Genomic DNA, 13,210 nt, shown 5'->3' on the forward strand with positions numbered 1-13,210 from the left:
ACAAGAGCAACATCCTCCAGGGCACATGAGACACCAGAGCAAACTGAAGCAAGACTTGCTGACAAGAGCAACATCCTCCAGGGCACATGAGACACCAGAGCAAACTGAAGCAAGACTTGCTGACAAGAGGACAAGAGCAACATCCTCCAGGGCACATGAGACACCAGAGCAAACTGAAGCAAGACTTGCTGACAAGAGGACAAGAGCAACATCCTCCAGGGCACATGAGACACCAGAGCAAACTGAAGCAAGACTTGCCGACAAGAGCAACATCCTCCAGGGCACATGAGACACCAGAGCAAACTGAAGCAAGACTTGCCGACAAGAGCAACATCCTCTAGGGCACATGAGACACCAGAGCAAACTGAAGCAAGACTTGCCGACAAGAGCAACATCCTCCAGGGCACATGAGACACCAGAGCAAACTGAAGCAAGACTTGCCGACAAGAGCAACATCCTCCAGGGCACATGAGACACCAGAGCAAACTGAAGCAACACTTGCTGACATGAGGACAAGGGCAACATCCTCCAGGGCACATGAGACACTGCTCGATCAGGACACAGGCAACACCGGGTACCCCACCTAGTGTATATTTATGTATGTATGTATTCGCGACTTATTGAATTGTATTTTACACTCGTGTATAAGTCAATATGTGTATTTTATATGTATTAAATGTGTTCTATGTATGTTATGATAAAGCTGTTTTGAGCTATAATCATAACAATAAACATAATAATAATGTAGAAGTAAGGATTGGCAATCGGTTTATTAGTATAGGCCCTTTTTATTTTGACAAGACTCCACTAGGACTGTGTTATTATTTTGCTCCCATCCTTAGATTTAGGGTTAGACCAGCCCATTGAAGTTCAATAAACACCCTTGAACTGTGATCACTTGTGTCTGTCGTCACTGTTTGATACCATGCCTTCCTTACAGTAGATATACTTCTTTCCACCTTCTGGTACACAACCTTCTCCTAACATGACCGCATCCTTAGGCTCCACAACCAGTCCTCTGCCAAGGTCTTCTGGTGATGACTGCTATATTGCAACAGGTGGCTGGCAAAATGCTCCATGAAGCCGCTCTAGGGCTCAACGCAATATTGGAGTCTGGCGGACAGGAGCTAACTGCAGTCATGCTCCTGGACGCCTGTATTCTGGACTCCCAACATGAATCGTGCCTCCATATTTTGGAATAAGATGCACCACACTTCTCCGGGAAGCGCAAGGTTGAAGGGTTCGTTACCTAATGACGACTGCGAATGCAGCCTGACACTAAGCAACAAGAGCAAGGATTAGTAGAGCAAGGCCTAAAAATGCGCTGAATTGAGGGTAACAACAGAATGATTCGGAATACCTTTGAGAGAACAGAGGGAGAGCAATCCGCAAAGAGGCGGCCTGAGTCACAAAACCTTGGTCGACCATTCCGAATTTTCAGAATTTGGCTGGTTTGAAAAGGAGTGCGGCTTGTGACTGTAAGCACAGACCAGAGTGCTAAGAGTTTCAATGCATCTCTAGGAAACTTTGGGCCTGTGCCATGGAAAAGGTCTTTAAACACAAGCCTCTTTTGCACCAGTGGCCAATTTGTTGCAGGGTCTCTGCGGCCTAATAAAGTAATCGGCTGTGCAGCTGCTGCCATCTTCAACCTCTGTAAACAGTCAATCTAAAAAGTTTATAGACATAAAAAGAAGACTGTTTGCACCAGCGCAGAAGCGAGGTTTATGTTCCGCTGTTCGAAAAGGGAAAATGCCTCTAGCAGTTTCAGAGAAAAGATTCCACACTTTAGATCGGATGATATGTAGGGTTCAAAAGTCAGTCTTTTGTCAAGCTGTACACCCACATTTCATGCCTGAGAATGGCACAGGCCTTTAGCCCCCGGCCAGCCCACATATCAGGCCCCCACCAGATCTTGCTGCCATGCAGTTGTCTACTTCTAAGATGCAGTCAGGAGGGAAAGTAGCTTTTGGGGTGGAAAGAGTGAGAAGGTTTCTGAACATAGGCTAAGTTCCAACAGCGCCCCATAGCACTGCAATCGCGTCATCGCAGGTCGGTTATCATTTATTAGAAGGCAGGTGAAAGGGCGGATCTGTATGGGACACTGCAAATAAGGGCCAAATGGGCATGGCCTACTGCTGCTCTTTCAGGGAGGATGTAATCCATGTCCACATCTGGCCCCTCACGCCAGCACATCAGTCCAGGAGAAGGCCAAGGTGCACAGTATCGAACACCACCGAGAGACCTAGCAGAATGATGGTGCCAAGGCACTCTGTGCCAACCATGTGCTTGACTCATCGAGCACAAATGCTATAGCAGACTGCTGCTGTGCACAGGGCACAAACCTGCTCACTTATGGCACGGCATCACACATGAACAAAATGTACAGTGTGCAATCACACGCTGATGACACTCAGTGTATGAGGTCGAGCACAGGGAAGAGGGGGCGAGGCCCATGATCTGGAAAGGGGACCCCAGGCCAAGCAGGATTCCATGTAGCAAACAGAGCTCAAATCAAGCTCATCTCTTTTGGAAAAAAAGAAAAAGTCCGCAAAGTGTCTAAACACCATCTGCCCCCACACTTTAGTGGCAGTCGATTTGCCTACAAAAACAAGTGTACTGTGTGACAAGGGTCAGGGAACTGATCCTATCAAAAGGGGGTGGGGACCACTCTTAACCAGGGCAAGGAGGCAGACCAGGGTACTTGCCAGATCCAGTCCTGCCCCAGAGGCAGAGTGAGGGTGTTGGGAGAGCCCCACTCCCACTCTCTTTTCCTTCTACATGTACCCAGTTAAAAGAACAAGGTACTACTTTTGCATGTCCCATACCTGCCGTGAAACATGCGGGCCAAGGTCGTTCTCAAGTCCCACAGGACTACGGATACCAGAATTCCCTACGGTGGACATCCAATCAGACAAGTGAGAGAGGCAACAACAAGCAGAGAGACAGTGCAGTGTCACAGGACATTGACTGGTAATCCAGACGCTCCATATAACCAGCACACACACTTTAAGAAGGGCTTTGATTACAGTGAACCAGCATTATTCAATGCCAGTGGACAGACATTTCCAAAGGGCACAGTGCCTACAAGTGGCTTTATGGTTTCTGATGTTTGTAACCCGGGCCCTGGGGGAGAGGAAGTCAGCAATTTGCCTGGGAAGCATCTGTGCTGGAGAGCCAATGGAAGGTGAAGGGAGAGGATCAGCGAGTGGAAGAAGGTCAAAGCAATGGGGCTGTTGGGGTGAGGTCAAGGGAGGAGAAGGTGAGACCAAGAGACACAATGGAGGAAGCATGGCGCAGCAGAGTGTGGAAGAGGAGGTATTGGGTAGTGAGAGTGCTTGTACGCGAGTGAGGCTAAGTGAGAGTAGGGGTGTGAGGGAATTTAGTTGAGGTGACTAGGAGAGTGAAAGGAGAGGGACTGAGGGTGAAGGTGTGTGTGGAGTGCCATGTAGTGTGCGAGTAATGAAGTGGGAGTGGAGAGAAGTGGGAGGAGAAAGTAGTAGAGTGGTAGGAGCAGAGAGTAGTAGAGTGGTTGAAGAAGAGAGTGGTGAGAGTAGAGGAAGAATAGAAGTAGACATAAGGTGGAGTAACATCGGAGGAACAGAGAGGGGGAGAAAGGGAGGGGAGAAGAATAGGAGAAAGGGAAAGAAAGGACAGGACAGGAGTATAGGAGAGTGTGAGGAAGAAGATTGGGTGGCGGGACTTTGTGCTACTATTCTTATTGCAGCACCCCGGGTGAGGATACACCTGGAGGACCCCAGAGGGAGTAAAGTAGATAAGGTGACTGTCTTTAGGCCCTAGACAGTAGGGGCTACCTATCACTAATGACCATCTTGGGATCAAAGAAGCCTGGATACGGAGGACCAAGTCCAAGGGAGACGAGAGAGCATCGGACGGCCCGCAGTGAGCCCCTGAACCATCTTCGAGAGCCGGGGTGTTCCTGAGGCCATGGAATTCATCCTGGTTGACGTTGTGATTCTGAAACCACGGATCAGCCCTCTGTTTGGCCAATGTTTCGCTCAACTAGGGTACTGAGTAAAATGGTACCTCGATACTCATCATAGAGCTGTAATTACTGGCACTGCCATCAACTGCAGCATAGCTTATGCCATCGCACTCTAGTCTAGGCTGCTCTTTGAATAGGTCTTATATCCAGAATGCAATGCTGTTTGTCTAGTTTACAGTTTTGCTAGACAGACTCATGCATTTCAAGCCAAAAGGTCTTTGAATTTGCTCAGTGGGGGCTAATGGCCTGGCCCCTCACTACCTCGCAAAGAAATATTCCAGATACCAAGCTCGAACACTCAGGAGCAGAACCAGCTTCTCCTGCGTGTCTCGCCATTGCAGCACTCACTTCAGAGTGCTCAGAGCATGTTGCTTCATTAAACCTTGGAATAGCCTTCCATAAGATTTAAGAACAGCCTTGGTGAACTTTATTTCAATTATCTCTAAAGACAACCCTGTTCTCCTAGGCAGCTGGATGACCAGTGGCCAGACATCGCAAGGAGTAGAGGGACCCTTTATAAGTGTGATTAATGAATCGTTCACTCAATAGAAGAGCTCAATGCAACATTCTAGAGGGGAATGAGATGTAAGTTCTGACCTGCTTGAAATGACAGTGTCAAACTGAAGAGGTTGGTGAATGACAACAGAGAGCTTTCTCCCCAGATGGCAACTGCCCTTTACCCCGGGGAGGCGCCCAGCAAGCAGTTTCAGACTGTCTTCGAGGGTAACCCATTTCTCTGCTCCTCCTAATCTACCCGCCGTGCAGCCCATCCCCGTCCTTCCATCTCTCCTCTCTCACACATCCTTTTGAAGTGAAGAATGGTATACGTCAGATCTTTGTTATTTACAACTATTTTTTTTAATTCTTCTATAGAGACAAATGTGATTTACAATTCTCCTTGTTGATAAACTTCCTAGCCCCAATTATAAAGGTTGGGATTGCTCACAAAGTAAGATATGGGGCCACTTGGAAAACATTTCCAGGGCCCCCCATTTCACCCCTGCAGGCAGACAATGGCCCTCATTACAGTTTTGTCCCAGTTTATCTCGCCGGTATTTCTGGCAGGGTACCAGCAGAACGGTCTTACCGTTTCCACTGCCCGATATTACAGCGGCAGAGACGCCAGTAAATTCCCATTTCATGGAGTCCCATGGATGGGATTGTGATTCCAGCATGTATTTTCCGGTAGGGGCCTGAACTCCCGGCAGGTCAAGCCTGTCGGTAGATAAATTGTATTACCCCGTTCTGGAAAGAATGCTGGTGCTTGGATTACCGGCAAAATCATAATGATCCCCAATTTAATGGCAAAGAAATGCCAGTGCCAATGGTATGGTGGGGACGAGGGCTGAAGGTCCCCGAGATCCGCCCAGTACAGCCTTGGCAATGATCCTTGAACCCTGTAGTCCCATCCTGACACCCAGAAATGGTGCACACAATCAGAGAGAACAATGACACCTGGGGCAGCAATGTGCTGGAACTGCCCAGCTGGCCCAGACAGGCCGGAAGCCAAGGGTGGCATGGGGAGCCAATGCATGTTGCCAGGCAATGGCTCTCCTACCATGAGAGTACTTTGCAGCTAGTAGGGTCCCCAAGGCCGGCAACAAGTCAGTGGCGGGTGTCAATAACCTGGTGGTGGTTCAGGGGTCGGGGTGTGTGTGTGAGAGAGAAAGAGAGAGAGAGAAAGAGAAAGAGAGAGAAAGAGAGAGAGAGAAGAGAGAGAGAGAGAGAGAGAGAGAGAGAGAGAGAGAGAGAGGAATGGGGGTAAACGAAGCACTTCGGTGGGTCCTGGGGGGAAATGGAGCAATTCCTGGGGCAGTTTTTGAGGCAATGTGAGTGTCATGGGAAATGGGGGGTCTAGTACAGTGGCATGGGTCAAAGGTGAGAGCAATAAGGCAGTTGTGGAAGCAAAGAATGACATGGGGCAAACCTTAGAGCAACATGGCAGTTTTGGAGGCAAATAGAGTGACATGGGACAAAACTAGGCACTGAGGGGTACCTTCGTGGAAATGAGAGTGCCTTGGGAAAAACAGCGCAATTAGAGTGGCATGGTGGAAATTGGGGGCTATGGGGCAGTTATGGGGTCATTGGGAGTGGCTTGGGGCATGAATAAGGACAATGGGCTCGTTTTGGAGGAGCAAGTGTTACATGGGGAAAACGCAGGGGCATTGAGAGTGGTATGCATCCATCCCAATGATCACTGCACCTCGGGTGGTGATGTGCACTGCAGAAAAGACAAAAACATAACTTAACATATGGGGGCACCCAGTTCATAACGGGATCTGTCATTGGAAGAACTGGACTATTTAATGTATCCCCCCGATATAACTGATTGCATATATATAGTTTTTAACCCAAAAATGAAAGGGGAAGTTCGCTCAGAAATGTTATTGGCACAATGAATAGGGCATGTGCTTTTAGCATATTTTGAATGATGCAAAAAAAAAAAAAATCCTATGCGTCTTACCTTTGATTTTCTTACATTTACAAAAAACATGCATTGGCCTACGGGCAAGTGCCCTTGTGGCAGTAAATCAGCTGACTTCATCAGAAGCTTACGCCCTTTCTCACAACGCCAATGCATGTCTCCCATCAACAAACCAACCAAGACTGGGGCAGCCGGGTCAAGACCATCCAGGCTGTAAAGCCGAATACAATCAGTACTTCATCATAGCACCCTGAATGAGCAGAAAAGAGCTGACCCACACTTGGACGGTGTTTGGAGAGTTTTAGAGGAGTGTTTTGTGTTGCTTGTTGGTTCCTTTTGTAGTATCTTGTAATTTAGTGCATTTTGAATCCCCTTTCCAGTCACTACTTTGTCTAAGTGTTTGTTTAGTGTGTGTCATTGTCTTGTGATAGTTTCCCTTCATTAAAAAAAAATAACATTTTGCCTTCTCCTCATGGGCCTTTCTCGTTCTGTGTCCCTTTATAAAATATTTATAAATGTTTGCCACATCTATTTCCTCAAAAGCATAACAAATTTGAAAAAACACTCTCTCCCTGTGTATTTGTTGAGTATTGTTTTGTATTGTATTGTGGTCGTTTTAGTTTGTAGTTGTAGGTTTTAGTAGTAGGTTGTAGCTGTAGATTGTAATTGTAGGTTTTAGTTGCAGGTTGTAGTATTGTTTTGTTTGCTCCCCTGTTTGTTCCTTTGCTTGTCTGCTTAGGGTTGTACCAGTCATTCTCAGAGTTCTCTGGTTCAAACAGTTGTCAGCTTTTAGGGTGTTTTCAATGGCGAACCGGTTTCCACTTGGGGAGAGGAAGAGGATGATGTCTGGGGGAGAGGAAGAGCAAGGGTTCACCCTCACAGGATTCTCCCATGATTGATAAGGAAGGGTGGATCTTGAAGTTTTTGTGAATGCCGGATCACGCCAAACCTTCTATTCAGTAGGGTAGGTAGAGGTATTGGGAAAGGCCCCGTGAGTGGGGGAAGGGGCCCTAGCAGAGGCAAGCACAGAGTCTGGGGAGGGAAGGCCTCATGTGGATGCCCCAACTTAGTCAGTGGAGAAGCAGGCAAGCTTCTCCGTCATGTGGGAGGAGGGGATGGCTGCAACAAGCACCCTAGGGGAGATGTTTAAATTGGGTCCTGGAGGAGGAATTTGTCTCAAGGAGAGGGTGCAGCTATGGACAAGGGGCAGGTGGGGGCGTGGCATGGTGCTCATGGCGTGAGGAGGCAGAGACGCCGAGCTCCGGCCGTGGCGCCATATCCAGATCCTGGTGTTCAGGAGGGCTACATGGAGGCAAAACGGCTGCAGGGGGAGTGGAAACGACGCCCGACACGGCACAACAACCTCCATAAAAATCGGACTCTGGAAAGGCGATCAATCCCGTCCGATCCAAACTCCCCCCCGCCCGGGGATGCAAACAAGATGGCAGCCAACTTCTAGAGCTCCTGGCCCCGAGTGAAGAGCCAGACGCTGGCCACACTGCAGGTAGCGGACAGCGGGGATGGGACTTCACCACACCACAGCTTCTACAGAAAGGAGTGACCCCAGAAGGCAGCAGCCGAAGCTCCATCCCGAGAGCTGAATAAACCGCCTAGGACACCTGAACGAGGGGAGCCCAGCTGCAGCCGGAGAGACAGCATCGAGCCCACTCCCAAAGAGCCACGTCTGCCTCCAGCGCCGAAGCGGGAGAAGAGGGAGAAGAGGAGGCCCCGCGACATTAAGCCAAGGCCAGCGCGAGCCGCCGCGGGGCTCCCTGGAGAGCTAAGGCTGAGCCACGACTGACCCACATCCTGGCGTAGGTGGAAAGACTGGACGCTGATCGACAGCAGCAACTGCCGGAGCCTCATCCTGCAGGGGAGACACGAATGAGCTGCCCCAGAAATCAGAACGTGGCGACCACAGCAACAGGCAGAGAGACCGCAGGGAGCCCACCCTTGCGAAGGTACAACCATCTCCAACACCGAGGCTAGAAGAGTCGGGACCCTGAGGCACCACATAGAGGTCAGTGCAAACCGCAGAATAGACCCTGGCAAGGTTGAGATGAGCCGCAGCGCTGGGGGGAAATAATAGGGCACCCAAACAAACTGGGACATCCTCACTTACCACGCCGGCCCCGAACAGGGGAAGCAAAACCCCCCTGGGGGCAATTAAAGCTAAAGCATCACCCAAAAGGCCACTGCCGCCAAGGATCATGCTCATATATTGGAAGCGGCCTGCATAGAGCAAAACGGAACCAGCGCGCAAACTCTACAAAGCGCGATACTGACCAAACACTGGGCCTCAAGAAGTGCAAACCCAGCCCCCTTAACACGCAAGAACACCCAACAATACACCCAGGAAGCGGACACGACGAACCGTCCTGAACAGCAACACCACACATTAACAGAGACCCCAGACCAGTATACACATCGGAGTCCAAGGCCATTTAGCCGCAACCCGCAACAAACTGTAGAAACAACACCATGTCCTCCTCTGGGAGCAAGGGAAAGATGGCAACAATGGACACTTACATCACAAACAAAACACCTGCTTCATCTCAAGCCCCGACCTCCGGCACAGACCTCCCACAAGCAAAAGACGGGGAAGGCAAGGATACTCAAGTACTGGAAGCCATTGCCGCACTACGTACATTCATAGACACTAAAATAGATGAAGTAAAGGCTGACATGCAGCTTATGCGCCAGGACGCCAGAAATCTCACTGAGAGAGTGACCAATGCAGAAACAACCCTCCGTGAGACAACGGAAGATACCACAGACCTAAAAGTCAAGATGGCTGAGCTAGAAAAGAAGGTGGCCACACTGGAGGCAAGACCAGAAGAAGCAGAAGGGCGGGCCAGACACAGAAATGTACGGATCCTTGGAGTAGCTGAAGGAATTGAGGGCTCAAAGCCAAGGGCCTACATAGAAGTCTTGATACAGCAGGAAATTGGTGCAGGAAAACTGACACAAGGCTTCGCAGTCGAGCGGGCACATAGATCCCTTCAAATGAAACCGCCACCGGGCTCACATCCCCACCCAATAATTGCTAAGATCCTCAATTTCCAAGATAGGGAAACCATATTGAAATACTCGAGAGAGGGAGGAACCATAGAACGTGATAACCCCAAGATCGCCATCTACCCTGATTACACCCCCACAGTACAGAGGGCGAGAAATTCACTTGTGCCAATCAAGGCCAGACTCAGACAATTGAACCTAAAATACATACTATACCCATCCAGACTGAAAGTGATCTTTAATGGCCAGGCAATATTCCTGGAAACACCAGCAGCTGCCACCATGTGGATGGAGCACAATAACCTGGCAGATGGGAGGGACACACCCTCCCGAGAACTCTGAGGCTAATACAGAGAAACACTGAAGGCTTGAGTCCACTCCTAACCCCGCAAACTGGAAACGAATACAACACTGACAAATTAAGAACACCATAAACACACGAAATAGCAAGATGGATATGGCCCACGCTCGGCCTCCCAACTGAGCACACAGCACTAACCCACGATCAGAAAAGTACAGGCCTGTTTCCAGTACGAACCCACTCGAGCCCGAAACCCGGGATGGGTCTAGACAGCGCGAGAGTGCCCGAGCACCGCAAAAGAAATGCAGTCGCTGGGCGCACCAGTTCCAGTTATGTTCTATGTTTTGTTAGTTACACTGTCTTCACATCACAGAGGGCTGGAGGGAGGGGGGAACGACAACCATAAGACTAAAAAACAAAAAACATGGAGAACCTAGGGAGGGAGACACATGCTGGAAGCAGGGGCTGCCTTGGGGTTCCAGTGGGGCCTGAAACAACAAAACTGCCAAAGACCAACATTAGCAACACAACCTAAGGTGATGACATGGAATGTGAGGGGGATGGGGTCCTACCTACGAAGGAACCAAATCCACTCTTACTTGCGAAGAAAGAAAGTCTCGATTGCAATGCTCCAGGAGACCCACTTCACGGGAGAAGCCACGGCCAAGCTGGCTGAATGTTGGGGCGACCAGGGAAAAGCTTACTCCAAATATGCACGGGGTGTATTCACGTGGGTGAACCCAAACACGCCATTCCAATTGCTGGGTTCAGAAGCCGATAAGGAGGGCAGGTACCTAATAATGTGGGGCACAATCGAAAATACCAAAATATGCTGGGTGAACTCCTATTTCCCACATTGCGGCATACCCACACATCTTAAACTACTGTGTGCCAAAATAACACATCACAGAGAAGGAACCTTCAGATGGGGGGGGACTTCAATTGTGTCAGAGATGAAGTCGTCGACAGGTCTGACCCACCGCAACACCCGGGAAACGCCGCCTCGCAAGCGCTGAATAGCATGACTGAACACCTGAACCTGGTGGATGTCTGGAGGGAACTACACCCCGAGGAGAGAAACTACTCTTACTACTCATCCCCACACAGATTACACACAAGAATAGACTACCTGTTCATAGACAGAGAACAACTACCGCTGGCAGAATCCGCACTATACCTAGGTAGATCGATCTCAGACCACTCTCCCCTTCTCATGCAATGGAAACTCAAGGGACCCAGACCACCGATCCCGATGGGGCGAATGCCCACCTAAGCACTTACAGACCAAGTGTTCAGGGAAGACCTTGGTGACAAATTAGAGGAATAAATAAGCATTAATAAAGGCACAGTGGGCAGTGGGAGCACATTATGGGAAGCCATGAAAGTTGTAACACGAGGGGAAGTGATAGCCGGAGCAGTGAAAACAACTGAGAAGAGAACTGGAGGAAAATGAAGAGGAAATAAAGCACCTGGAAACCAACACCAACAATACTCCAGAGAAGGAGGCAAAACTGAAGGAAATCAGAAACAGATGCCAATTAGCCTGGGAGAGACTATCCAAATTCGACTTCACAACACGCACCGCCAGGGCACACAAGGAAGCCGACAAGCCAGGAAGGCTATTGGCCTGGCTCTGCAAGCGAGAACACCCAAGACACTTACCGACGGAGATCATAGACGAGACGCGAGTAACACACAGGACGCAACAGGAAATGAATGACACTTTCACAGAATTTTACTCCAAACTGTACGCCCACGACTTGCAAGTGCCCAAAGAGGACATTAAAGCCACCCTAGAAGAGATAGGACTCCCGAAACTGACCACCAAACAAAGAGAGGCACTTGAAGAAGAGATTACTGCGGAAGACGTAACAGAAGCAATCAGATCACTAGCCACGTGCAAGTCCCCAGGCAGCGACGGCCTCCCGCCGGAGTTCTATAAAGTCTACGAAGCAACCCTGACCCCGATATTACACGAGGTATTCCTGGAAGCATACGAGTCGGGAACTCTCCCCTGCAGCATGAAGGAAACGATCATAATCCCCATGCTCAAACCAAACAAACCAGCAAATGAATGGGATTCCTACCGCCCACTGGCGATGCTAAACTACGACAGTAAAATATTAACTACTATACTGGCCAAAAGACTCACAAAAGGTGGTGGGAACCCTTGTCCATGGAGACCAGAACGGCTTTGTCCCGGGCCGCAATACCACAGACAATTCACGTAGACTCCAACATGTCATGTCACAAACCCGGAGAGGGACGAAGACTTGGCAGTACTCTCGCTCGATGCCATAAAGGCCTTCGATTCCATATTCTGGGAGTGGCTAATCGAAGTCCTGAGAGAGCTCGGCTTCGGAGAGAGCTTTGTGAAGTGGATCAAGGTAATATACAACGCACCTGTGGCTAGGATGAAGAGTGGGGGCACGGTGTCAAAGCCCTGGGCGATACAGAGGGGCACCAGGCAGGGATGCCCACTCTCACTGATGTTGTACATCCTGGGCCTAGAACCGATAGCTATTTACTTCAGAAAGCAGTTCTTCGACGCAAGGTTAAAGGTTGGCAATGAATACTGCATAATATCACTGTACGCCGACGACGTCCTCCTATACCTAAAAGACCCACAAATAAACACCAAGGTTGTACTGGACATACTAGACAACTATGCACGCTATTCTGGAATATGCTTCAGCAGACAGAAATCCTGCGCATTTCCATTAGCCAGACTCGGAGAGTCAAGAGAAGCAGATCTACCTGAGGTGGGAATCAAGTGGCAGCCTGCAATGTTCCGATATCTTGGGGTCAATATTAAACATACACCAGAGCTTACCCACGAATGCAATACGGAGACAGCAATGAGAGGGCTACGCAAATCTATAAAATTCTGGTCCAAGCTCCCACTATCGATGATGGGAAGAGCAGCCATCACCAAAATGATAATCCTCCCGAGATTCCTGTACTACCTCATAAACATTTGCTACTACATCCGACCACCCTTATTCAGGGGGCTGGAGGCACTGCTCAAGGAATGTTTATGGGGACCGTACGGGCACAAGCTATCCCTACCAATCCTCACGCTACCATACAAAGAAGGAGGGATACAACTCCCTGACCTCCAGAAGTATTACTTGGCGGCACAACTCAGTCATGTGACAAAATGGCTACCAGATGAATCAACACCGGAAACAGACTTATTGAAACAGTTAACATCGCTGTTGTTCCCCAAGGAAGTACTATGGAGCCCACTGATCGAACCACAAGGTATCCCCATGATTCCAAAACTTGGCAGGCAAATATGGTCCAAGACTAGCTCAATGCTTCAACTACGCCACCAATACTCACCCAATATCCCCATACTGTCAGATGCATGCAGAACCCTCAATGACCTATCTGCAATGAGGAGCTGGGAAAGGGTAGGGATCTACACCTGGGGGGACATGTTTAATGAAGTCACCTTCAG

At 49.3% G+C, this 13,210-nt stretch overlaps 1 protein-coding gene across 2 annotated transcripts in view; it reads right to left on the minus strand.

Annotated features, from left to right (window-relative positions):
- The window catches only part of MPV17 (mitochondrial inner membrane protein MPV17), a 1,213,029-nt gene that overhangs the window by 102,879 nt on the left and 1,096,940 nt on the right, over nt 1–13,210 (minus strand). The gene's annotated exons all lie outside the window — the stretch shown is intronic.

Source organism: Ambystoma mexicanum, chromosome 4p (genome assembly GCF_040938575.1).
Source record: "Ambystoma mexicanum isolate Mex_15411 chromosome 4p, UKY_AmexF1_1, whole genome shotgun sequence".
Taxonomy (NCBI): domain Eukaryota; kingdom Metazoa; phylum Chordata; class Amphibia; order Caudata; family Ambystomatidae; genus Ambystoma; species Ambystoma mexicanum.